The sequence below is a fragment of the Tursiops truncatus genome, chromosome 11, assembly GCF_011762595.2.
Source record: "Tursiops truncatus isolate mTurTru1 chromosome 11, mTurTru1.mat.Y, whole genome shotgun sequence".
NCBI lineage: Eukaryota > Metazoa > Chordata > Mammalia > Artiodactyla > Delphinidae > Tursiops > Tursiops truncatus.
In genome coordinates, this window is record NC_047044.1 from 91643076 (window position 1) to 91670255 (window position 27180).

The 27180-nt window shown below is 39.3% G+C and overlaps 1 long non-coding RNA gene across 1 annotated transcript in view; it reads left to right on the plus strand.

Moving 5' to 3' along the window:
- The window catches only part of LOC141275786 (uncharacterized), an 89722-nt gene that overhangs the window by 55592 nt on the left and 6950 nt on the right, over positions 1-27180 (plus strand). The window lies entirely within an intron of this gene.

A 27180-nucleotide genomic window follows, 5' to 3' on the forward strand; every position in this document is an offset into this window, starting at 1 on the left:
TACGGTATTTGTTTTTCTCTTTCTGACTTACTTCACTCTGTATGACAGACTCTAGGTCCATCCACCTCACTACAAATAACTCAATTTCATTTCCTTTTATGGCTGAGTAATATTCCGTTGTATATATATGCCGCATCTTCTTTATCCATTCATCTGCTGATGGACACTTAGGTTGCTTCCATGTCCTGGCTATTGTAAATAGAGCTGCAGTGAACATTTTGGTACATGACTCTTTTTGAATTATGGTTTTCTCAGGGTATGTGCCCAGTAGTGGGATTGCTGGGTCATATGGTAGTTCTATTTTTAGTTTTTTAAGGAACCTCCATACTGTTCTCCATTGTGGCTGTATCAATTTACATTCCCACCAACAGTGCAAGAGGGTTCCCTTTTCTCCACACCCTCTCCAGCATTCATTGTTTCTAGAATTTTTGATGATGGCCATTCTGACTGGTGTGAGATGATATCTCATTGTAGTTTTGATTTGCATTTCTCTAATGATTAATGACGTTGAGCATTCTTTCATGTGTTTGTTGGCAACCTGTATATCTTTTTTGGAGAAATGTCTATTTAGGTCTTCTGCCCATTTTTGGATTGGGTTGTTTGTTTTTTTGTTACTGAGCTGCATGAGCTGCTTGTAAATTTTGGAGATTAATCCTTTGTCAGTTGCTTCATTTGCAAATATTTTCTCCCATTCTGAGGGTTGTCTTTTGGTCTTGTTTATGGTTTCCTTTGCTGTGCAAAAGCTTTTAAGTTTCATTAGGTCCCATTGGTTTATTTTTGTTTTTATTTCCATTTGTCTAGGAGGTGGGTCAAAAAGGATCTTGCTGTGATTTATGTCATAGAGTTGAACACTCATTTTTTAAAATTAAACTCGTTAAGATAATTCTAGATTCACATGAGTTGTAAAGAAATATTACAGAAAAATCCTGTGTACCCTTTACCTAGTTTAATGGTAACATCTTGGGAAACAATAGTATACGGTGCCTATCAGGTTACTGACATTGATATGGTCAAGATATTGAACATTTTCATCACCATAAGGTCCTTCACGTTGCCCTTTTACAGTTATACTTACTTTCCCTCTGCCCCACCCCCCCTTAATCCCTGGAAACCATTTTAGGGATTTGATATTTGTCATTTCAAGAATGTTATGTAGTTAGAATCATACAGTATGTAACCTTTTGTGATTGGCTTTTTTTTCACTCAGCATAATTCTATGGAGAATATGTATACCAATAGTTTGTTCTTTTTTATTGCTAAGTAGTATTCTATGGTATGATTCTATCACAGTTTGTTTAACCACTTATCCATTGAAGGACATCTGGGTTCTTTCCAGTTTGGGGCTGTTATGAATAAAGCTGCAATAAACATTCATGTACAAGTTTTTGTGTGAACATGTGTTATTTCTGTGACATAAATACCCAGATCGCAATTGCCTGGGTGACAGGATACTTGCATGTTTACGTTTTGAGAGGTCTTTATGTCATTCAAGATACTAGTCCTCTGTTGGATGTACAGTTTGCAAATATTTTCTCCAGTTTATAGCCTGCTTTTTCATCTTAAGAGAGCCTTTCACAGAGCAAATAAATTCTTTTAAAGCCAAATTTATCCATTTTTCCTGTTGTGGATTATGCTTTTGGTGTTAAGCATAAGAACTCTTTGCGTATCCCTAGATCCTGAAGATTTTCTCCTATAAAAGTTTTATAGTTTTATGTTTTACATTTAAGTGTGTGACCCATTTTGAGTTAATTTTTGTATAAGGAGTGAGACTTAGGTCAAGGTTTATTATTGTCACTTTTTGCTTATGGATGTCTAATTGCTCCAGAACCATTTGTTGAAAAGGATATCTTTCCTCTATTGCATTGCTTTTGTACCTTTGTCAAAAATCTGTTGGGTCTGTTTCTGTGCTGTCTATTCTGCTCCACTGATGTGTGTGTCTGTCTCTCTGCCAAACCACACAGTCTTCATTACTATTGCTGTATAATAAATATTAAAATCAGGTAAACGGATTGGTCCTGATGTTTTGGACTGAATGGTTTTGTCTCTGCCACTCCCCAAATGTATATGTTGAAGCCCTAACCCCCAGTGTGGCTGTGTTTGGAGATAGGGCCTATAAGGAGGCAATTAAGGTTAAATGAGGTTTTTGGGTAGGGCTCTGATCCAATAGGATGAGTGTCCTTATAGGAAGAGACATCAGAGGGCTTTCTTTCTCTCTCCTCCCTCATACACACTCAGAGCAAGGGCCATGGGAGGTGAGGGCCTAGCAAGAAGGTGGCTATCTGCAAGCCAGAAAGAGAGCTTTCATCAGAAACTGAACCCTGCAGGAATCTTGATCTTGGACTTTTCAGCCTCTAGAACTGTGAGAATATTAATTTCTGTTGTTTAAGTCACCCAGTCTATGCTGTTTTGTTATGGGAGCCCTAGTGACTAATATATTCACTTTAATCTTTTTTTTTCCAAACAATTTTTAACTTATCCCAGTTCCTTTGTCTTTCCATATATGTTTTAGAATAATCTTGTCTATACCTAATAAAAATATTGCTGGGATTGTGATAGGAATTATGTTAAACTTTTACATTAATTTGGGGGAGAATTAACATCTTTACCAGGCTGAGTGTTTCCATCCGGGAGCATAATACGTCTCTCCATTTATTTAGGTCTTTAATTTTTTTCACCAGTGTCTTTTAGTTTCAGCATACAAGCCCTGTACATATATATATATATATATATATATATATATATTTTTTTTTTTTTTTTTTTTTTTTTTTGCAGTATGCGGGCCTCTCACTGTTGTGGCCTCTCCCGTTGCGGAGCACAGGCTCCGGACGCGCAGGCCCAGCGGCCACGGCTCATGGGTCCAGCCGCTTCACGGCATGTGGGATCCTCCCCGACCGGGGCACGAACTCGCATCCCCTGCATCTGCAGGCGGACTCTCAACCACTGCGCCACCAGGGAAGCCCCATATATTTTTTTAAGATTTACACTTAAATATTTCTTTTTATAAAAGCAATTTTAAACAGTATTGTATTTTTAATTCTGATATTTATTTGTTCATTGTTAGTATATGTAAATACAAATGAATTTTGTATGTTTATCTTGTGTCCTGTGACCTTGCTGGATTCACTTATTAGTACTAGGTGGAGTTTTTGTAAATTCCATGGGATTGTATATATTCACAATCATGTTATCTGCATATAGGACAGTTTTCTTTCTTTCTAATCTGCATGCCTTTTATTTCTTTTTCTTGCCTTATTATACTAGCTAGAACTTCAAACACTATATTGAATAAGAGCAGTGAGAGTGGGCATCCTTGCCTTTTTCTTGATCTTAGGGTTAAAATATTCAGTCTTTTACATTAACTGTAATTCTGAAGCTTGTTTGTAGATGTTCTTTATTAAATTGAGGGAGATCCTTTCCATTCCATATTTCTGAGAGGTTTTTTTTCTTTCTTTAATAAATGGTGTTGGGCTTCCCTGGTGGCGCAGTGGTTGAGGGTCCACCTGCCGATGTGGGGGATGCGGGTTCGTGTCCTGGTCCGGGAGGATCCCGCATGCCGCGGAGCGGCTGGGCCCGTGAGCCATGGCCGCTGGGCCTGTGCGTCCGGAGCCTGTTGTTCCGCAACGGGAGAGGCCATGGCAGTGAGAGGCCTGCATACCGCAAAAAAAAAAAAAAAAATGGTGTTGAACTCTGTCAAATGCTTTTTCTGCATTGATTATGTCAATGTGAGTTTTCTTGTATAGCCTAATTTGATGAATTACCATTATTTTCAAATATTGAACCAGTTTTACATCTCTGGAATAAACCCTGCTTGGTCATGGTGTATAATTCTTTTAAAATATTGCCAAGGACTTCCCTGGTGGCGCGTGGTTAAGAATCCACCCACCAATGCAGAGGACACGGGTTTGATCCCTGGTCCGGGAAGATCCCACATGCCACAGAGCAACTAAGCCCAGATGCCACAACTACTGAAGCCCGTGCACCCTAGAGCCCATGCACTGCAACTACTGAGCCTGTGTGCCACAGCTGCTGAAGCCTGCGTGCCTACAGTCTGTGGTCCACAAAATGAGAAGCCACTGCAATGAGAAGCCCACGCACCATAGTGAAGAGTAGGCCTCACCACAATTAGTGAAAGCCTGCGTGCAGCAACAAATGCCCAACACAGCCGAAAAGAAAAACTAAATAAATATTGCCAGTTCTGAAGCAGAATCTGGCCTCTTTACTCTGAAACTGAATTAAATATCAGAGACAGAGTTTTGGGTGAAGTAGAAAAGAATAGCTTTATTGCTTTGCCAGGCAAAGGGGGCTACAGTGGGCTAATGCCCTCAAAACTGTGTGTCCCTACCTAGAGGGGTTAGTGAGGAGTTTTACAGTAATGGTTCAAACAGGGCGTGATCAGCTCATGGACATTCTTCTGATTGGTTGTGGTGAGGTAAGTGGGAGCATTACCAATCTTCTGGTTCCAACCTGTCTGGGGTCTACATGCTTGTGGGCAGCATACAGCTAACTTCTCCCACCTGGTGGGGGTTTCAGTATCTGCAAAACAGCTGAAAGATATTGTTATGTGTATCCCTTGAGGGGGAGCCAGAACCCTGCCGGAAGGCTGCACTATCGTTTCTTGTCTGTTCCTCCCTTGTCTCTGCATTGCATCCACTCCTCTCCCTTCCCTAATTAACAACTGTTTGAACTTGCCCATTGGAACTCAGGGAAGGTCATGGAGGCTGAATGAATCCTGTTTCCTCTAATCAAGAAATGGGGGACACAGAAAGGCTTTTGGAGCTCCACAGGGTCCGGCTCAGTTTTAGCTCTATTTGGTAACACATTGTTAAGTATTTTTGTGTCTGTATTCGTGATGGACATTGGATTTTAGTTTTTTTTTTTTTTATTGTCTTTTTCTGGTTTTGGTATGAGGCTAATACTATCCTCATAAAATGAATTGGGAAGTGTTTCCTTGTCTTGCATTATCTGGAAGAGATTGTGTGGAATTGGTGTTACTTCTCCTTTAAATATTTGTGGAACCATCTGGGCTTGGAGATTCATTTTTTGGAAGTTTTTCAAATTATGAATTCAGATTTCTTAATGATTCTAGGACTATTCACATATTTATTTTATTCTGCCTAAGCTGTGATGGTTTGTGCTTTTTTTCTGGGGAATGGCTTCATTTCACCTAAGTTGTCAAATGTATGTATAGAGTTGTTTGTAGTTTTGCCTTATTATCTTTTTGAGGTATGCAGAACCTGTAGTAATATATCCAGTTACATTCCTGATCCTGGTAATTCAGTCTTCTCTCTTTTTCTTCTTTGTATGTCTTGCTAGAGGTTTGTCAATTTTACTGATTTTTGAAAAAAACCTGAAATCTTTTATCATTGATTTTCTCTACTGTCTTTCTGTTTTCAATTTTATTTATTTCTGCTTTTATCTTTATTATCTCCTTTCTTCTACTTACTTGGAGTTTATTTTGCTCTTCATTTTCTAAGTTCTTAAGATGAAAGTTTAAATTATTTATGTGAGACTTTCCTCTTTTCTAATATATGCATTTAATGCTACAGATTTCTCTCTCAGCACTGCTTTAGCTGTGTCCCACAAATTTTGGTATGTTCTATTTTCATTTTCTTTCACTTCAATGTATTTTTTAAAATTTACCTTGAGATCTCTTCTTTGAAATGTCCTGTTTGGGTTATAAGTATTTGGAAATTTTCTTTTTATCCTTCTGTTATTGATTTCTAGTTTGATTCCATTGTGGTCAGAGAACACACTCTGGTTTAGATTCTTTTAAATTTGTTGAGGTTTGTTTTATGGCCCAGGATTTGGTCTATCTTAATATATGTTCCATGGACACTTGAAAAGAATATATATTGTGCTGTTGTTGAGTGGAGTGTTCTATACATGTTTACTGATCCTCTTAGTTGATGGTGTCAGTGAGTTCTTCTATGTCTGTGCTGATTTTCTACATAGTTTTTCTATTAATTATTGAGAGAGGGGTGTTGAAGTCTCCAACTATAATTTGAATTTGTCTGTTTATGTTTTCAGTTTTATCAGTTTTTCCTTCACACATTTTCCTGTTCTTTTGTTTTGTGCATATATTTACTGCTAATTTCTATCTTTTAATTGGTGTATTTAGACCACTTATATTTAAAATAACTGTTGATGGATTAGGGCATAAGTCTGCCATTTTATGTTTTTGTTTCTGTTTGTTCTCTCTGTTGCTTTTTGTTTCTCTGTTTCTCTTTTTTCTGCGTTTCTGTGGGTTACTTGAACATTTTTTAGAATTTCAGCTAGATTTATTTATAGTGCTTTTAAATGTATCTCTTTGCATAGTTTAAGTGGTTTCCCTAAGTATTATTACATTCTACATCCATACCTTATTACAGTCTACTTCTATCATCATATTATCAGTTTGAGTGAAGTGTAGAAACCTTACTTCCCTTTTTTTTAACCCATTCCCATTTATAATATAATCTCTTAAATATTTCCTCTACATATATTCAGAACCAAATAAGGCCACGTTATATTTTTTGTTTTGATCATCAAACATAATTTACGAAACTCAAAAGGAGAAAGAAAACCTATTATATTACTCAGTTTTTCTTACTCTGTTCTTTCTTCCATCCTGATGTTCCCAGCTTTATATTTTTAATAATTTCCATTCTGTTTAAATAACTTCTTTTAGAATAAATCTGCTGAAAATAAAGAATAGATCTGCTGGCAACAAGTTCTCTTAGTTTCTCTTCATCTGAGAATGTCGTGATTTCCTCTTATTCTTGAAAGATATTTTTGATGGATATAGGATTCTAGATTTACAGATTTATCTTTTAGCACTTGAGAAATGCTGTGCCATTTTATTCTGGCCTCTAAGGTTTTGGTGAGGAATCCAGTGTCTTTTGAGTTGTTTTTCTCCTATTGATAAGGTGCCATTTTTCTTTAGCTACTTTCACGATTTTTCTTTAGTTTTCACAAGTTTGACTATGATGTATCTTGGTGTAGATTTCTTTGGGAATAATAAGGCCTTTAAGATTTGGGCATTTTCAGAGCCAGGTTATTCAGGGAGGAAACAGTATTTTCACTCTTTTTAAGTCAGGGAGAACCTCACCTATAGGATTGTCTATCCTGTAACTGTAAATGCTGGTGTAAATATTTCTGGCACTTGAACTTAGAAGAAAATTTATCTGTTCCTTAAGAGCGGGGTCCAGAGTCCTCTGGATGTCCAGTGGTTAGGACTCGGCACTGTCACTACGGTGGCCTGGGTTCTGTCCCTGGTCGGGGAATCAAGGTCCTGCAAGCCATGTGGCATGGCTAAATAAATAAATACATAAAGAGCAGGGCCCATAGTGATTTTTAAAAAATATATCGACAACAGCATCTAACAGTGGCCATTACCAGCTTGATTCGTAAGTGAACTTTATGAACAAATATCCCCCCGAGAGAGACTGCCCCAGCTGGGTGGACTGAGCAATCCTGTTTTCCTCCTTGACTTAGAAATTTCTTACCTTGATTATTTGCCTTTCCCTTGCCACAGAAGTTCCCTGTTACTCAACTTTGAGTGTAAAAGCTGGAGTGACCCCAAGCTTGGTTCCAGGCTCTTGACTTTCCTTTACCTCCCTCCCTCTCTGTGCAACCATATCTAATTTAATTGTTTTAAACAACATCTATATGCTGATGGCTCCCTTATTTATATCTCTAGTCCTGATTTCTTTCTGAACTTCAGACTCAAATAGAGTTGGATTAATCTCTACCATATTTGTAACTGTTTTCTATTTGTTGCTCTTGTTCTTTGTTTTTATTTTTGTCTTCCACTCTTTCTGCCTTTTTTGGTATTAACTGAGCATTTTATATGATTCCATTTTCTTTCCTTTCTCTGCATTTCAGCTACACTTCTTTTTCTTCTTTTTTTAATTGCTTTTTTAGTGGCTACCCTCAAGTTTATAATATACATTTGTAATGAATCCAAGTTCACTTTCAAATAACACTAAGCCTCTTCATGGGTAGTGCAAGTATCTTCCAGTAACAGAATAATGCTCCTTCCCCTTCCCAAATCTTGTGTCATTGCTGCCATTCATTTCACTTATACAAGCATGCATACACACACACACACACACACACACACACACACACACACACACACACACACAATTGAATAAATTGTTGTTATTATTAAACAAGCTGTTATCTGTTCTGTTAAGGATAAGAAAAATAAAAGTGTTTTATTTTATTTTTTTAGCTTTCATTTATTCCTTCTCTGGTGCTCTTCCTTTCTTTATGTAGATCCAAGTTTCTGATGCGTATCATTTTTCTCAGAAGAACTTCTTTTAACATATCTTACAAGACAGGTTTACTGGCAACAAATTCTCTCAATTTTTGCTAGTCTGAGAAAGTCTTTTTTCTACCCTTCACTTTTGAGGGATAATTTTACAGAGTACAGAATGGTAAATTGGTGGTTTTTTTATTTCAATACTTTAAATATTTCACTCCATTCTCTTCACATTTGCATGGTTTCTGAGGCGGCACTGGATGTAATTCTTTATTATTTGGGGGGGGGGGCGTGTTTATCCAGTTTGATGTTCTATGAGCTTCCTGGATCTGTGTTTGATAATTAATTTGGAGAAATTTGGTCATTATTGCTGCAAATGTTTCTTTTATTCCTTTTTGTCTTTCTTCTCCTCTGGTATTCCCATGATATGTATGTTACATCTTTTGTAGTTGTCCCACAGTTCTTGGATATTCCATTCTATTCTGTGTTTTTCAGGATTTTTTCCCTTTGCTTTTCCAACTTAGAAGTACCTGTATTGATGTATCCGCAAGCCATATCCAGTCTATAATAAGCCCATCAAAGGCATTCTTCATTTTTGGTATGGTGTTTTTGATCTCTAACATTTCTTTTTGATTTTTTCTTAGAATTTCCATCCCTCTGATTACATTGTCAATCAGTTCTTGCATATTGTCTGCTTTACCTGTTACAACCCTTACTATATTTATCACAGAGGTTTTAAAACGCCTGTCTGATAATTCCAACATCGCTGCCATATCAGTCTGGTTCTGATGCTTGTTCTGTTTCTTCAAATTGTGTTTTTGCATTTTAGTATGCTTTGTAGTTTTTTCTTCATAGCTGGACATGAGGTACTGAGCAAATGGAACTTCAGTAAACAGGTCTGAGCTGTTGGGGGCAGAGAAGCATTCTCTTGTCCTGTGATCAGGTCTCAGTCTTTTATTGATCCTGTACCCTGGACTGGGAACTTTCCCAGTGCTTCTCAGCCCTCTCCCTGCCCCCACAATGGGACAGGATGGGTAGAGCGGGCTAGAATCGGCTATTTCCCTTCTCCTAGGTTAATCAGGCTCTGATAAAACCCCAGCAGGTTAGGCTCTGATTAAATAGTTTCTCTTGGAAGAAGGCCTTGTTAGGAACAGAATCTTCTTGAGTGTTTCAAAATGGTTATTTCCCCATCCCTTTGCCAAAAGCACAAGGGAATTTTTTTTTCCAATATTCACTCTGGTAGAATTCCTGGCAGTAAAACTCGAAAGTGTAGGGGGCCCTCACGACTGGTTCCCTTGGTTTTTTTTAACTTTAAGACTTGTCCACACTGAGTCTCCTCAATTGATCAATTACAATTAAGATTTTTCTACCCCAGCACTGTTTCTTATAGAAGTTTCTGCTCATGGGTTTCTACTCTGGTAAGTTGTGATTGCCTGTATTCACTTGTCTATCTCTCCAGTCTGAGGGGCAGAAGTTTGCTCTGTGACCTAACTTCTCTGCTTGATCTAAGAAAAGCTGTTGATCGTTCAGTTTGTGCAGCTTTTTGTTGTTAGAATGGAATGATGACTTCCAAGCCCCTTTCATGCTGGACTGGAAACCAGAAGTCCAAACTCATGTATGCTGATGCCCACCACCACACCAGTCCCGTGTCCTAACCACCAGCAGGTCTCGTGGGTTCTACCACCAATACAGAGCTGAATCCATCTACTTCTTTCCCACTTTGACTAATCAGAACAGTCAATTTAGCATTATCTTTTGCCTGAACAACTTCAATAGGTTTCTAAATCATCACTTGGCTGTTCTACTCTTGTGTGCCTATAATCAGTTCTCCATTGGCAATGTTGAGTAATCTTTAAAACAAAAACCAGGGACTTCCCTGGTGGCGCAGTGGCTGAGAACCTGCCTATCAATGCAGGGGACACGGGTTTGATCCCTGCTCCGGGAAGATCCCACATGCCCTAGAGCAACTGAGCCCATGCGCCACAACTGCTGAGCCTGCGCTCTAGAGCCTGTGAGCCACAACTACTGAGCCCACGTGCTGCAACTACTGAAGCCCACGTGCTGCAACTACTGAAGCCTGTGCGCCTAGAGCCCGTGCTCCACAGCAAGAGAAGCCACTGCAATGAGAAGCCCATGCACTGCAGCGAGGAGTGGCCCCCTGCCTGCTGCAACTAGAGAAAGCCTGCACACAGCAATGAAGACCCAATGCAGCCCAAAATTAAAAAAATAGAAAGCAAACAAACAAACAGATGTAACTTCCTTTTAGAACTTACCAATGGCTTCCCATTGTACTTAGAATAAAATGCATTTTCAAGTAATGTTCTACAGGCCCTACCTGATATAGCCTTCCTGCTTCTCTTAACTTATCTCTACCTCCTCAGCCACTGCACTCTAGTACAGACCTTCCATTTGCTTCTTGATGTGCATCTTATCAGCTTGGGCTGCTGTAACCATGACCATAGACTGGGTGACTTAAAAAACATATATTTACTCCTCATAGTTATGGAGGCTGGAAGTCTGAGATCAGACTGCGGTATGGTCAGGTTTCGGTGAAGGCCCTCTATCTGGTTTACCAATGGCTGTCTTCTCATTCTATCTTCACATAGCAGAGAGAGAGCGAGCGAGCTAGCTGTCTGGTCTCTTCTAAGGGCACTAATTCCATTCATAAAGGCTCCACCCTCATGATCTACTCATCCCTGAAAGGCCCTACCTCTAAATACCATTACATTGTGGATTAGATTTCAGCATATCAATTGGGGGGGGACACATAAAAATTCAGTGCACAGCAGTGTTCTAAGATTATATCAGCCTTGGGGCCTTAACACTAGCTCTTCCTCCTGCCTAAAATGTCCCTCCCCAATTCTTCACATGGTTGGCTCTGCCTTGTCATCCAGATCTCAGTGTAATTTGTGCTTCCTCAGTGTGATGGTTAGTTTGTGGTCAACTTGGCCAGGCTAGAGTGCCCAGTTAGTCAAGCAAACACTAATATAGGTGTTGCTGTGAAGGTACTTTGTAGCTGTAGTTAGTATGTACAACAGTAAACTTTAATAAAAGGAAATTTTCCTGAATAATGTGGGTGGTCCTCAGCCAATCAGTTGAAAAGGCTTAGGAGCAAAATTGAGGTTTCCCTGTGGAAGAAGAACTTCTTTCTCAAGACTGCAGCATCAGTTCCTGGCCGATTGATCCAGCATGATGGTTTGCCCTACAGATTTTGGAGTTGCCAATACCCACAACCACAGAAGCCAGTTCCTTGAAATAAGTGTGTGTGTGTGTGTGTGTGTGTGTGTGTGTGTGTGTGTGTAGTGTGTGTGTGTGTGTGTGTGTGTGTGTGTGTGTGTGTAGTGTGTGTGTATGTGTCCTCTGTTTGGTCTGTTTCTCGGCTATTTCCTCAGTGACAGTGCACCTGACCTGTCACTCTCTGTTAGCCCTTCTCCATGTCACTCTTTAGCACATAACCCTGTTTCTGTTTTCGTTTTCTTTAAATTCATTGATTAATTTATTTTTGGCTGCATTGGGTCTTCGTTGCTGTGCACGGGCTTTCTCTAGTTGCGGCGAGCGGGGGCTACCCTTCATTGCAGTGCACGGGCTTCTCATTGCGGTGGCTTCTCTTGTTGCAGAGCACGGGCTCTAGGCGCACGGGCTTTGGTAGTTGTGGCACGCGGGCTCAGTAGTTGTGGCTCGCGGGCTCTAGAGTGCAGGCTCAGTAGTTGTGGCGCACAGGCTTAGTTGCTCCACCGCATGTGGGATCTTCCCAGACCAGGGATCGAACCCGTGTCCCCTGCATTGGCAGGCGGATTCTTAACCACTGCACCACCAGAGAAGTTCCTCAGCTGACTGTTAACTGAGGCAACTGGACCCCCTAGGCTCTCATGCTCCAGCAGGCCAGCCCAGGTATGTTCTTGTGCCAGCAGCAGAAGCCCTTTTTCACGGTTATACATGTGTCAGATCTGCTAACGTCCCATTAGCCAAAGCAAGTGACATGGGAAAACCATGAGAAATGTACACTCATCTGGCAAAGTGGCATTGATACAGGGAAGGCAAAGAACTGGGACCATCAATGAGATTAATCTATTCAATTCCTCTCAGTCACTATCACATCCCTCACACTGAAGAAACAGAAGGGGCTCAGAACCTCAGCTGGACTCTACTGTGGGCGAATGGGAATCATTCTCCTGGGTCCTCTAGGAAGATCACAGGACTGAAACCAGAGGACTGGGTTGGAATCCAGATTCTTCCATATCTTTGTGATCTTGGTCAATTCACTTCAGCTTCATAAACCCCATCTGTTAAAGGAGTTAATATTATCTTTTGCACAGCATTGTGAAGATCAAATTTGATGATTAGAGCATGTATAGCACTTGGTGTGGTATCAGTTCAATAAATGTTTTCCTTATGCCAAAGACTGGCTATTCTCTTATGTATTCAAGTGGTAAAACTTCTCTTTTGCCTTTGCCTTTTACTAATAAGAGGAAGATATTCCTCATTTTAATCAAATGGGTGGCACAGTCATCTGTAATATTTGAGGCATACACATATTTGCAGATGGGTGAAGGATGGCTCAGAAGCAGTGATAAGTTCGTATCCTAGAGCACCCAGTATTATTATAGTTGTTTCAAGTCCCAAAGAAACACAGTATTTATGAGTTAGAGTTTTTCCAATTAAATATATTTAAAATTTCTTCTTTATTTGTACTATCTCAATATAGTTTACTCCAGCTGAATTGTGTGGAGATTCTTATTCATTATTTAAGGTCCCTCTTAAGAACACAGATGTCAAAGTCTTTCCACTTCAAGGGATAGACAGGGCCCAAGACTAATCATGAGACAAATTTAAACTCCATTAATTGCCCAAATATGTAAGAGGCTGCCTTAAGAGCAAATGTGTGGCATAATAAGTAAATACGTTTTCCCCATTCACTTGCTCCAAATCCATTTAGGAAAAATAATCAGGGATAGTTCTTCAAGTTTTTATTTTAATGTTAGTAAAAATGTAGCGGGACCATTAAAAACATTTGGTTATAAAGCTTAAAGATGAACATATCTTATCAGCCTCTTTTAAAGGTTCTTTAATGTATTCTTGTCTGTTGAAGCCGAAAGCAATGTCTAAATTTAAGTTGGTTTTTACTAGCATTGCAAACTCCATCTGTGGCGAGTCTCAATAGCTGTAGCTGTCCTTTCTGTCCCTCAAATGATGTGAGGTCCATCAATCAGATGGTGGGGGAACAAAGGGGAGGGTTGTGTATTATTACCGTCAATCATGTTTTTCAGTGAAACATGTTTAATGTTATAGAGAATGTCAGTTTGTAATCGAGTGTTTCATGTTAAATAGTCTGAGAAATAATCAGTTCTTCCCATTTTCTCCTTAATACCATTTAAGAATTTCTTGACTACTCTTACTCCTATATTTCAATCAGATGTTAAGTAGAAATGGCAGTTGTGTTGTTGTCTGCTCTAGGTTTTATTTAAAATTTTGATGTTTTGTCTGGTATGCATTTTTTTCATTATTTTTAATTTAAAGATGTTGCCTCAAAACATTGTCTCAATTACTGAGCTCTTAGGCATCCCCCTAAATTTTGAACCTCCGGCAGAGGCCTTAACTCACATACCCCTCCACCTGTTCCTGGGCGGTTTTACAAGGCAAAAAAATATGAGGTTGGATTTTGTAGTCACTTCCAAAGTAGCTTTTCGGAGAGACTCAGGATCCCTTCTCAGGTGATTAAAAAGGAATTGTAGCAGTTAGGTGTTGTTCCCTTCCAACCACGCCAAAACTTTTTAGCTAAAAACGACCCATTTATTTAGCTCACAATTTCGTGGGTCAGCAATGAAGGTTGTGCTCAGCGGGGCAGTTGTTCTGGTTACAGCTGGGCTCTCGCATTTGCCTGTGGTTAAATGTGAGTCAGGTAGGCAGCTTTGCTGATCTTGGCTAGCAGGGTGGGGACTAGGTGAAACACAAGTGAGGGGTCGGACTTTATCTTATAGGTAATGGGACAGAGAAAAGTTTTGTGTTTGGGAATAATAATAATAATGTTTTCATTAGATTTGAATTTATAAAGCCCACTCTGAGTAAAATATGAAGGTGAAGTGGAGAGAAGAGTTAGAAGGCTGCTCCAAGTGAAATATTTTGAGGGTCTGAACTAAAACAATGGCAATGGAAAAGTTAAGGAAGTTAATGGCTGTACTATATTAATAAGGGCATTCATTTGACCCAGGACCACACTTTGCATTAATGTCTTTCAATCTGGAACAGCTGTTCAATTTTTCCTCAGTTTTTCTGACCTTGGCACTTAAAAATAATAAACCAATTCTTCTGTAGAATGTCTATGAATTTAGAGTGTTTGGCCATTTTGAATAATGTGGCTGTTAACATTCTCACTCATGTATTTTGGTATATATACATATATATATATTTTTCTCTCCTTGGCAGTATACCTGAGGATGACATTTCCGGTTCAAAGACTATGTTTATTATAAATCTTGTGGACAACGTCAAACTCTTTTTTAAAATTTTTAATTTTGTTTCATTAATTAATTAATTTTTGGCTGTGCTGGGTCTTCGTTTCTGTGCGAGGGCTTTCTCTAGTTGCAGTAGGCGGGGGCCACTCTTCATCGCGGTGCGTGGGCCTCTCACTGTCATGGCCTCTCTTGCGGAGCACAAGCTCCAGACGCGCAGGCTCAGTAGTTGTGGCTCACGGGCCTAGTTGCTCCGCGGCATGTGGGATCTTCCCAGACCATGGCTCGAACCCGTGTCCCCTGCATTGGCAGGCAGATTCTCAACCACTGCGCCACCAGGGAAGCCCTCAAACTCTTTTTTAAAGTAGTTGTACCAATTTAGAACCCATCAGCAGTGTATGAGAGTTCTAGTTGCTCCATATCCGTGGCAACATTATGGTATTAACAGACTTACATTTTAGCCATTTTGGTGGAGGTGTCAGAACATTTCATTGTGGATTTAATTTACATTTTCCTGAAGATGAATGAGTTTGAGCACATTTTCATATATTTGGATATCTTCTTCTATGTAGAACCTCTTCAAGTCTCTTTTCTACCTGATTGTCTTTTTATTGTTATTGAATTTGTACAGGGTCCTTATAAATTCAGGATACAAGTCCTTTGTCACTTATATACGATGTAATACTTTCTTTTACTCTGTGCCTTTCTTTTTCACTTTCTTAATGGTTTATTAGATGAATAAAAGTCCTTAATTTTAATATAATCCAATCTAATAAATTTCTCTTTGAGTAATAATACTATACGTGTCCTGTTAAAGACATCTTTCCTACTCCAAAGACACAAAGTCTTCTTATGTTATCTGCTTTTTTTTTTTTTAGTATTTGATTGTTTTACTTTTTAAGTTTATTTTTTACATATATTTTTTTCTTATTAGTCATCCATTTTATACACATCAGTGTATACATGTCCATCCCAATCTCCCAATTCATCCCACCACCACCCCCCCGCCCCCCGCTTTCCCCCCTTGGTGTCCATATGTTTGTTCTCTACATCTGTGTCTCTATTTCTGCCTTGCAAACTGGTTCATCTCTAAAATTTTTCTAGATTCCACACATATGCGTTAATACATGATATTTGTTTTTCTCTTTCTGACTTACTTCACTCTGTATGACAGTCTCTAGATCCATCCACGTCTCTACAAATGACCCAATTTCATGCCTTTATATGGCTGAGTAATATTCCATTGTATATAAGTACCATATCTTCTTTATCCATTCGTCTGTCAATGGGCATTTAGGTTGCTTCCATGACCTGGCTATTGTAAATAGTGCTGCAGTGAATATTGGGGTGCATGTGTCTTTTTGAGTTATGGTTTTCTCAGGGTATATGCCCAGTATTGGGATTTCTGGGTCATATGGTAATTCTATTTTCAGTTTTTTAAGGAACCTCCATACTGTTCTCCATAGTGTCTGTATCAATTTACATTCCCACCAGCAGTGCAAGAGGGTTCTCTTTTCTCCAAACCCTCTCCAGCATGTGTTGTTTGTAGATTTTCTGATGATGGCCATTCTGATCAGTGTGAGGTGATACCTCACTGTGGTTTTGATTTGTATTTCTCTAATGATTAGTCATGTTGAGCATCCTTTCATGTGTTTGTTGGCAATCTGTATGCCTTATTTGGAGAAATGTCTATTTAGGTCTTCTGCCCATTTTTGGATTGGGTTGTTTGTTTTTTTAATTTTGAGCTGCATATATATTTTGGAGATTAATCCTTTGTCTGATGATTCATTTGCAAGTATTTTCTCCCATTCTGAGGGTTGTCTTTTCGTCTTGTTTATGATTTCCTTTGCTGTACAAAGGAAGTTTGCACAGTAAATTTTTTAAGTTTCATTAGGTCCCATTTGTTTATTTTTGTTTCCATTAACTTTAAGTTTCATTAACTTTAAGTTTCATTAGGTCCCATTTGTTCATTTTTGTTTTTATTTCCATTACTCTAGGAGGTGACTTAAAAAAGATCTTGCTGTGATTTATGTCAAAGAGTGTTCTTCCTATGTTTTCCTCTAAGAGTTTTATAGTGCCTGGACTTATATTTAGGTCTCTAATCCATTTTGAGCTTATTTTGTGTATGGTGTTAGGGAGTGTTCTAATTTCATTCTTTCACATGTAGCTGTCCAGTTTTCCCAGCACCACTTATTGAAGAGACTGTCTTTTCTCCATTGTATATCCTTGCCTCCTTTGTCATAGATTAGTTGATCATAGTGTGTGGGTTTATTTCTGGGCTTTCTATATTCTATATTTCTATATTTCTGTTTTTGTGCCAGTACCATATTGTCTTGATTACTGTAGCTTTGTAGTATAGTCTGAAGTCAGGGAGTCTGATTCCTCCAGCTCCTTTATTTTCCCTCAAGACTGCTTTGCCTATTCAGGGTCTTTTGTGTCTCCATACAAATCTTAAGATATTTTGTTCTAGTTCTGTAAAAGATGCCATTGGTAATTTGATAGGGATTGCATCGAGTCAGTAGATTGCTTTGGGTAGTATAGTCATTTTCACAATATTGATTCTTCCAATCCAAGAACATGGTATATCTCTCCATCTGCTGGTATCATCTTTAATTTCTTTCATCAGTGTCTTATACTTTTCTGCATACAGGTCTTTTGTCTCCCTAGGTAGGTTTATTCCTAGGTATTTTATTCTTTTTGTTGCAATGGTAAATGGGAATGTTTCCTTAATTTCTCTTTCAGATTTTTCATCATTAGTGTATCGGAATGCAAGAGATTTCTGTGCATTAATTTTGTATCCTGCAACTGTACCAAATTCATTGATCAGCTCTAGTAGTTTTCTGGTGGCATCTTTAGGATTCTCTATGTATAGTATCATGTCATCTGCAAACAGTGACAGTTTTACTTTTTCTTTTCCAATTTGTTTTCCTTTCATTTCTTTTTCTTCTCTGATTGTCGTGGCTAGGACTTCCAAAATTATGTTGAATAATAGTGGTGAGAGTGGACATCCTTGTCTTGTTCCTGATCTTAGAGGAGATGCTTTCAGTTTTTCACCATTGAGGATGATGTTTGCTGTGGGTTTGTTGTATATGGCCTTTATTATGTTGAAGTAGGTTCCCTCTATGCCCACTTTCTGGAGAGTTTTTTAATCATAAATGGGTGTTGAATTTTGTCAGAAGGTTTTTCTGCATCTATTTAGATAATCATATGGTTTTTATTCTTCGGTTTGTTAATATGGTGTATCACATTGATTGATCTGCGTATATTGAAGAAGCCTTGCATCTCTGGGATAAATCCCACTTGATCATGGTGTATGATCCTTTTAATGTGTTGTTGGATTCTGTTTGCTAGTATTTTGTTGAGGATTTTTGTGTCTATATTCATCAGTGATATCAGTCTGTAACTTTCTTTTTTTGTAGTATCTTTGTCTGGTTCTGGTATCAGGGTGATGGTGGCCTCATAGAATGAGTTTGGGAGTGTTCCTTCCTCTGCAATTTTTTGGAAGAATTTGAGAAGGATGGATGTTAGCTCTTCTCTACATGTTTGATAGAATTCACCTGTGAAGCCATCTGGTCCTGGACTTTTGTTTGTTGGAAGATTTTAAATCACAGTTTCAATTTCATTACTTATGATTGGTCTGTTCATATTTTCTATTTCTTCTTGGTTCAGTCTTGGAAGGTTACACCTTGCTAAGAATTTGTCCGTTTCTTCCAGGTTGTCCATTTTATTGGCATAGAGTTGCTTTTAGTAGTCTCTTGGGATGCTTTGTATTTCTACAGTGTCTGTTGTAACTTCTCCTTTTTCATTTCTAATTTTATTGATTTGAGTCCTCTCCCTCTTTTTGTGATGAGTCTAGCTAATGGTTTATCAATTTGGTTTATCTTCTCAAAGAAGCAGCTTTTAGTTTTATTGATCTTTGCTATTTTTTTCTTTGTTTCCATTTCATTAATTTCTTCTCTAATCTTTATGATTTCTTTCCTTCTGCTAACTTTGGGTTTTGTTTGTTCCTCTTTCTCTAGTTCCTTTAGGTGTAAGGTTAGATTGTTTATTTGCGATTTTTCTTGTTTCTTGAGGTAGGCTTGTATAGCTATAAACTTCCCTCTGAGAACTGCTTTTGCTGCATCCCATAGGTTTTGCATTGTTGTGTTTTCATTGTCATTTGTCTCTAGGTATTTTTTGATTTCCTCTTTGATTTCTTCAGTGATCTCTTGGCTAGTTAGTAACATATTGTTTAGCCTCCATGTGTTTGTGTTTTTTACGTTTTTTTCCTTGTAATTGAGTTCTAATCTCATAGCGTTGTGGTAAGAAAAGATGCTTGATATGATTTCAGTTTTCTAAAATTTACTGAGGCTTGATTTGTGACCCAAGATGTGATCTATCCTGGAGAGTGTTCTGTGCGCACTTGAGAAGAAAGTGTAATCTGCTGTTTTTGGATGGAATGTTCTATAAATATCAATTAAAACTATCTGGTCTGTTGTGTCATTTAAAGCCTGTGTTTCCTTATTCATTTTCTGTTTGGATGATCTGTCCATTGGTGTAAGTGAGGTGTTAAAGTCCCCCACTATTATTGTGCTACCGTCGATTTCCTCTTTTAGAGCTGTTAGCAGTTGCCTTATGTATGGAGGTGCTCCTGTGTTGGGTGCATATATATTTATAATTGTTATATCTTCTTCTTGGATTGGTCCCTTGATCATTACGTAGTGTCCTTCCTTGTCTCTTGTAACATTCTTTATTTTAAAGTCTGTTTTATCTGATTTGAGTATTGCTACTCCAGCTTTCTTTTGATTTCCACTTGCATGGAATATCTTTTCCATCCTCTCACTTTCCGTCTGTATGTGTCCCTAGGCCTGAAGTGGGTCTCTTGTAGACAGCATATACATGGGTCTTGTTTTTGTATCCATTTAGCAAGCCTGTGCCTTTTGTTTGGAGCATTATTTATTTATTTATTTATATTTTTGCGGTACGCGGGCTTCTCACTGTTTCAGCCTCTCCTGTTGCAGAGCACAGGCTCCAGATGCACAGGCTCAGCGGCCATGGCCCAAGGGCCCAGCCGCTCTGTGGCATGTGGGATCCTCCCAGACCAGGGCACGAACCCCTGTCCTCTGCATCGGCAGGCGGACTCTCATCCACTGCGCCACCAGGGAAGCCCCTTGTTTGGAGCATTTAATCCATTCATGTTTAAGGTGATTATCGATATGTATGTTCCTAGTACCATTTTCTTAATTGTTTTGAGTTTGTTTTTGTAGGTCCTTTTCTTCTCTTTTGTTTCCCACTTAGAGAAGTTCCTTTAGCATTTGTTGCAGAGCTGGTCTGGTCGTGCTGAATTCTCTTAGCTTTTGCTTGTCTGTAAAGCTTTTGATTTCTCCATCGAATCTGAATGAGATCCTTGCCGGGTAGAGTAATCTTGGTTGTAGGTTCTTCCCTTTCATCACTTTAAGTATATCATGCCACTCCCTTCTGGCTTGTAGAGTTTCTGCTGAGAAATCAGCTGTTAACCTTATGGGAGTTCCCTTGTATGTTATTTGTTGTGTTTCCCTTGCTGCTTTCAATAATTTTGTTGTCTTTATTTTTTGCCAATTTGATTACTATGTGTCTCGGCATGTTTCTCCTTGGGTTTATCCTGCCTGGGACTCTCTGTGCTGCCTGGACTTGGGTGGATATTTCCTTTCCCATGTTAGGTAAGTTTTCGACTATAATCTCTTCAAATAGTTTCTTGGGTCCTTTCTCTCTCTCTTCGCCTTCTGGGACCCCTATAATGTGAATGTTGTTATGTTTAACGTTGTCCCAGAGGTCTCTTAGGCTGTCTACATTTCGTTTCATTATTTTTTCTTTATTCTGTTCTGCAGCAGTGAATTCCACCATTCCATCTTCGAGGTCACTTATCCGTTCTTCTGCCTCAGTTATTCTGCTATTGATTCCTTCCAGTGTATTTTTCATTTCAGTTATTGTATTGTTCATCTCTGTTTGTTTGTTCTTTAATTCTTCTAGATCTTTGGTAAACATTTCTTGCAGCTTCTCGATCTTTGCCTCCATTCTTTTTCCGACGTCCTGGATCATCTTCACTAGCAATATTCTGAATTTTTTCTGGAAGATTGCCTACCTCCATTTCATTTAGTTGTTTTTCTGGGGTTTTATCTTGTTCCTTCATCTGGTACATAGCCCTCTGCCTTTTCATCTTGTCTATCTTTCTGTGAATGTGGTTTTTTCCTTCTTATGTTATCTTCTGGAAGCTCCATTGTTTTGCCTTCACATTTAGGTCTGCAAATTTACCTATAATTAATTTGTATGTGGTGTCAGGTAGAGGTCAGAATTAATTATTTTTCATATAGACATACAGTTATTCAACTGCAGTGTTTGAAAACTGTCCTGTCCTCATTGTTCTGCCGTACTACTTTTGTCATAAAACAAGAATCCATACATATATATCCATTTCTTTTTTCTGTTTCTGTTCCTTTGGTCTAATTTTCTATCCCTGCCCTAATATCTATACTATCCTAATTATAGCAGATTTATAAAGTCATGATATCTTGTAGAGCAAGTCCTACAACCTGACTCTTTTCTTGTTTTTTAACATCTTTATTGGAGTATACTTGCTTTACAATGGTTTAGTTTCTGCTTTATAACAAAGTGAATCAGCTATACATATACATATATTCCCATATCTCCTCCCTCTTGCGTCTCGCTCCCACCCTGCCATCCCAAGCCTCTAGGTGGTCACAAAGCACCGAGCTGTGCCCATTTTCTCTTTCTTCCTTCCTTTCTTTCTTTCTTTTTTTCTACCAGCTGACTCTTACTGTTTCTTTCTTCTTTCTAGTTTTTTACCCTGTTTTTCCACTTTTGCCTTCAGTCTCCTGTACTTGTCTGTCCTGTAAACCAGGACCCCGGTTACTCCCTTGGTGAGAATAGGAGGCACAAGAAGACAGAGATGATGAGCAGTGTGTCCACGAACCGTGCATTCATCTGAGGTTTCTGTCTCTACACTCCCATCCCGCGGGGGAGGGGGAGAAGCTCTTGAAAAGCCAGGAAAAGAGAAGAAAAAACGACTTCCCTAGATTTCAGGATCACAGAGTCCTGAGTCATTTTTGTTTGTCAATTACCAAGTGAGATTTTTGCAGTTATAAACATTCAATAAAAGCTGAAAAACAAATGTTTGCCCTTCAGAGATGATCTTTGTGCCTTCCTATCCCCCTTGCTCTGTTCATTAATTACCTGAGGAGTTCTGATGCTGATTGCTGAAAGGACTCCCAGGACTCACATCGTTTATACCCATGGAAGAGTTTTATTACAAGCAAAGGATACAGGACAATATCAGGAAAAGGATATGCGTTTAAAGTGCCTGAAGATTTCATGTCCAGCTTTCTTTGTCTGCTCACTGCTAGGCTGGATAAGACATGCTTTGTCTCCAGGTCTCAAACCACCACTATTGTGTGTGCAAAGCACGTATTGACAGAAAGCCCCAAGGCTGCTCCTGGTCAGGGTCTCCTGTAGTGAGCTGGTCATATTAGACATATTACATTTATGTGATCAGACTTAACTGTCAAACTTACCTGGCTCCACCAAACCAAGTACAAATCCTAAATCCAATCAGTAAACAGTGCTGGTGCATGCTACTCCCAAGTAACCACAGACCCACGATTTGTCTTTCCTTAATATATTACATAGTGTGGGCGAAAGGTTACTATTATTATGTGCCAGGAAGCTCTGGAAATAAGCGTCCCAGAACACCTGAGGTTGTTGCTAAATAACTGATGAGAAGGATAATGTCAGGACTCTTCTCAGTTTCCAGAGCGCCCAGAATTCTTTGAAACGCTGTACGTGTGAAACATCGTTGTTTAATTGAGCTATAAACATACGTTTCCCTGCAAATAAACTCAGCCAAATTTTGAAATACATTTTTGGGAAGTAACTACTTATTTTGGAAAGCACAGCTTGTTTTTGTCCATCCTCAGACTAAGACGGCTTAATCTCTTCTGGCTTCTCTGAAGGCTGTTAGTGTATTACTAATTTTTCCCAATTCCCAAACCCCATACAGTCTTTTCAAAGCTCTCATGCCCTGTAACATCTCTGCATCACCTTCTGCTAATGCTGTAGGTATACCTATATAATTGATCTAAATAACCTGGAACGGTTATTTAGATAAATATTTGGAACGGCTAAAATAATAAGCTTTATTTTTTTCCTGTTATACTCAAGATAGTCTCTTTACCAAAAATGCTTTCCTTTTTTCCTTTCCTTTTTTTTCCTCTCCACCTTTTAAATTTTTTCTGTCCTTTAAGGTATGACCCCAGATACCTCTTCCTTAATACGGTCTTTCCCAAACGCCAGTCACCCCTGTCTGACTTTCTTCTGAATTCACTGTCATTTATTGACAAGAACGTTAGGCATATGTAAGAATCCTCTTGATTCTGTCGCAGTATGACTTTGAACAAGACACCTCAATTTATCTGGGCCTGTTTCTCTCATCATACAAATCTTAACCAATGTTACAAATTTTATACAAGTTTTTTGTAACAAATATCATTTAAAAATTTACTCTCCGTAAGTAAGATCTTCCCACTCCTCCCCAGTTCTGCTTCTGTTAAGAGTTTGCTTCAAATATAGAAACCCATGTTTCAGCGGTAGGATTATGTGCCTTTGCTCTTTAAGTTCTGTGTTATTAACAAGGTTCCTCAGTAAGCCTGCATCTTACTCCTTGCCCTTTCTCACTTCTCCCACCGCTTGATTTTAGCCCTACAAGTTTTGTTTTGTTTTTGTTTTTGTCTGTGTGTGTGTGTGGTGGGGTCTGCTTGCTGTTATTTGTTTTTTAGTTTCTTTGCACCTTGCCCCTACTTTTCCTCTGCTTTGCTGCACAGTCCCCTCAACTCCTCCAGCTTTCCTTAGCTAACTCTTATTCAGCTAAAATGTTACGGCCACGATGGTCTTCTCTGTCCCCCTGCAAGGGTGGGTGCCTTAGATTTACTTTCTATTTCAGTTGTCCCACTTGTAACTTAACAAGCGTTATCTGCCAGAAAAGCCTGATAGCACTGTGGTTAAGAGCTTGGGCTCTAGAGACAGCAAACCTGGTCTGAATGTTGCCTCTTCCACTTCTTAGCTGTAATAGTCCGGGCAGCTCTCATCACCTCTTTAAGCAAAAAAACAGATGTGACTCACTTGGCATATACACTGGACACATGTGGTATATTTTTAATATTATTAGTCAGCAATGGTTTGTATCACTGACTGTGGTCTCCTTGATTCCTTCCAGAATACTTGCCAAGTTATAAATAGTTACTGAATAAGTGAACAGAGTGTATGAAAAGATTAAAACATTTTCTTGTGACAAAAAAGTTTGCTTCAGATCCTTAAAGGTATTTATATACCCATTTATTTTATTTTATTTTACATCTTTATTGGGGTATAATTGCTTTACAATGGTGTGTTAATTTCTGCTTTATAACAAGGTGAATCAGTTGTACATATACATATGTTCCCATATCTCTTCCCTCTTGCGTCTCCCTCCCTCCCACCCTCCCTCTCCCACCCCTCCAGGCGGTCACAAAGCACCGAGCTGATCTCCCTGTGCTATGCGGCTGCTTCCCACTAGCTATCTATCTTACGTTTGGTAGTGTATATATGTCCATGCCTCTCTCTCGCTTTGTCACAGCTTACCCTTCCCCCTCCCCATATCCTCAAGTCCCTTCTCTAGTAGGTCTGTGTCTTTATTCCTGTCTTACCCCTAGGTTCTTCATGACATTTTTTTTTCTTAAATTCCATATATATGTGTTAGCATACGGTATTTGTCTTTCTCTTTCTGACTTACTTTACTCTGTATGACAGACTCTAGGTCTATCCACCTCATTACAAATAGCTCAATTTCGTTTCTTTTTATGGCTGAGTAATATTCCATTGTATACACGTGCCACATCTTCTTTATCCATTCATCTGCCGATGGACAGTTAGGTTGCTTCCATCTCCTGGCTATTGTAAATAGAGCTGCAATGAACATTTTGGTACATGACTCTTTTTGAATTATGGTTTTCTCAGGGTATATGCCCAGTAGTGGGATTGCTGGGTCATATGGTAGTTCTATTTGTAGTTTTTTTTTTTTTTTTTTTTTTTTTTTTTGCGGTACGCAGGCCTCTCACTGCTGTGGCCTCTCCCGTTGCGGAGCGCAGGCTCAGCGGCCATGGCTCACGGGCCCAGCCGCTCCGCAGCATGTGGGATCTTCCCGGACCGGGGCACGAACCTGCGTCCCCTGCATCGGCAAGCGGACTCTCAACCACTGCGCCACCAGGGAAGCCCTATTTGTAGTTTTTTAAGGAACCTCCATACTGTTCTCCATAGTGGCTGTATCAATTTACATTCCCACCAACAGTGCAAGAGGGTTCCCTTTTCTCCACACCCTCTCCAACATTTATTGTTTCTAGATTTTTTGATGATGGCCATTCTGACTGGTGTGAGATGATATCTCATTGTAATTTTGATTTGCATTTCTCTAATGATTAATGATGTTGAGCATTCTTTCATGTGTTTGTTAGCAGTCTGTATATCTTCTTTTAAAAAGATATTTCTAGGGCTTCCCTGGTGGTGCAGTCGTTGAGAGTCCGCCTGCCGATGCAGGGCACATGGGTTCGTGCCCTGGTCCGGGAAGATCCCACATGCTGCGGAGCGGCTGGGCCTATGAGACATGGCCGCTGAGCCTGCGTGTCTGGAGCCTGTGCTCCGCAATGGGAGAGGCCACATCAGTGAGAGGCCACATAACGCAAAAAAAAAAAAGAAAAAAGATATTTCTATATTCACAAAATACATGCATACAAACACACCTGATACACACAAACACGTTCACACATTTGTGACTTCTTATAATAAGCAATATATATTATAGACATTTTCTCTCATTTTAAAATAGTTTTTATTACTTTAAATTAAAAATAGTTACATACATTGAATTTTGGGGGTGTACAGTTCCGTGAGTTTTAACACATGTATAGATTTGTGTAACCAAAACCATATTTAGAATAGAGAACATTTATGTGCATCACTCCCAAAATTCCCTTTTGCCGCCCCTTTGTAGTTAAACCCTTTCTTCCCCTTTAACCGTGGCAACTATTCTTATAATTTTGTCTTAGCCAGACTGTCTTGTACAAGCACACCTCATTTTATTGCATTTTGCTTTATTACGCTTCGCAGACATTGAGTGTTTTTTTTTACAAATTGAAGGTTTGTGGCAACCCTGCCTCGATCAGGTCTGTTGGCGCCATTTTTCCAACAGCGTTTACTCACTTTGTGTCTCTGTGGTACATTTTGGTAATTCTCGAAATATTTGAACCCTCCACCAGCAAAAAGATTATGACTTGCTGAAGGCTTACATGATAGCATTTTTTAGCAATAAAGTGTTTTTTAATTAAGGGATGTACATTATTTTTTGAGACATAATGCTCTTGCACACTTAATAGACTACAGTGTAGTGTAACAACTTTTACATGCCTTGGGAAGCCAAAAAATGTGTGTGATTTGCTTTGTTGTGATACTCGCTTTATTTCAGTGGTCTGGAACTGAACCCACAAGATCTCTGAGGTGTGTCTGTAAATGGAATTATACAGTATGTGACATTTTGAGAATGGGTCCTTTCACTCAGCATGATTGCATTTACATAGAAAATCTTAAGGAATCTACTAAATAGCTTCTAGCACTAATATGTGAATTTAGGAAAATTACAGGATACAAGTTCAACATTAAAAAAATCAATCATATTTTTATATACTAGCAATGAATTTTTCTCATTTCTTCATACGTCAAGTAATTTGGATTGCATCATTAGCATTGCATCATTTGACTGCTATGTTATGAGACTCTGTATCTTGTTTGAATCGTATGGAGAAGGTGGATTTTTTTGCTTGTTTGTTTTGGTAGGCATATTAGTTATATACTGCTATATAACAAGTTACCCCAAACCCAGTGGCTTAAAACAGCACACATTTGTTATCTCACAATTTCTGGGGGTCAGAAATCTGGGGGAGACTTAGCTGAGTGGTTCTGGCTCTGGGGCTCTCATGATGCCGCAAAGTGTTTGCCTGGGCTGCGGTCAGCAGAGGCTTGCCTGCGACTTGAGGATCCACTTCCAAGCTCACTTACGTGGATGCTGACAGGACACTTCAGCTCCTTCACACTCCACGGGGTTCCTCATGACATGGCTTCCCTCAGATGGAGTGATCCAAGAGAGAGTGAACCCAAGACTGCAGCCACAGTCTTTACACCCTCCAACGTGGCAAATAATCACTTCTGCCATATTCTGTTGGGCCCACAGACCAACCTTGGTACAGCGTGGGAAGGAACAACACAAGGGTGTGAATACCATGATGTGGGGTGATGGGGGGAGGAAGGGAGGGAGGGAGGGAGGAGGGAGGGAGGGGGAGGGGGAGGGAGGGGGAGGGGGAGGGAGGGGGAGGGGGAGGGGGAGGGAGGGAGGGGGAGGGGGGAGGGAGGGAGGGAGGGGGGAGGGAGGGA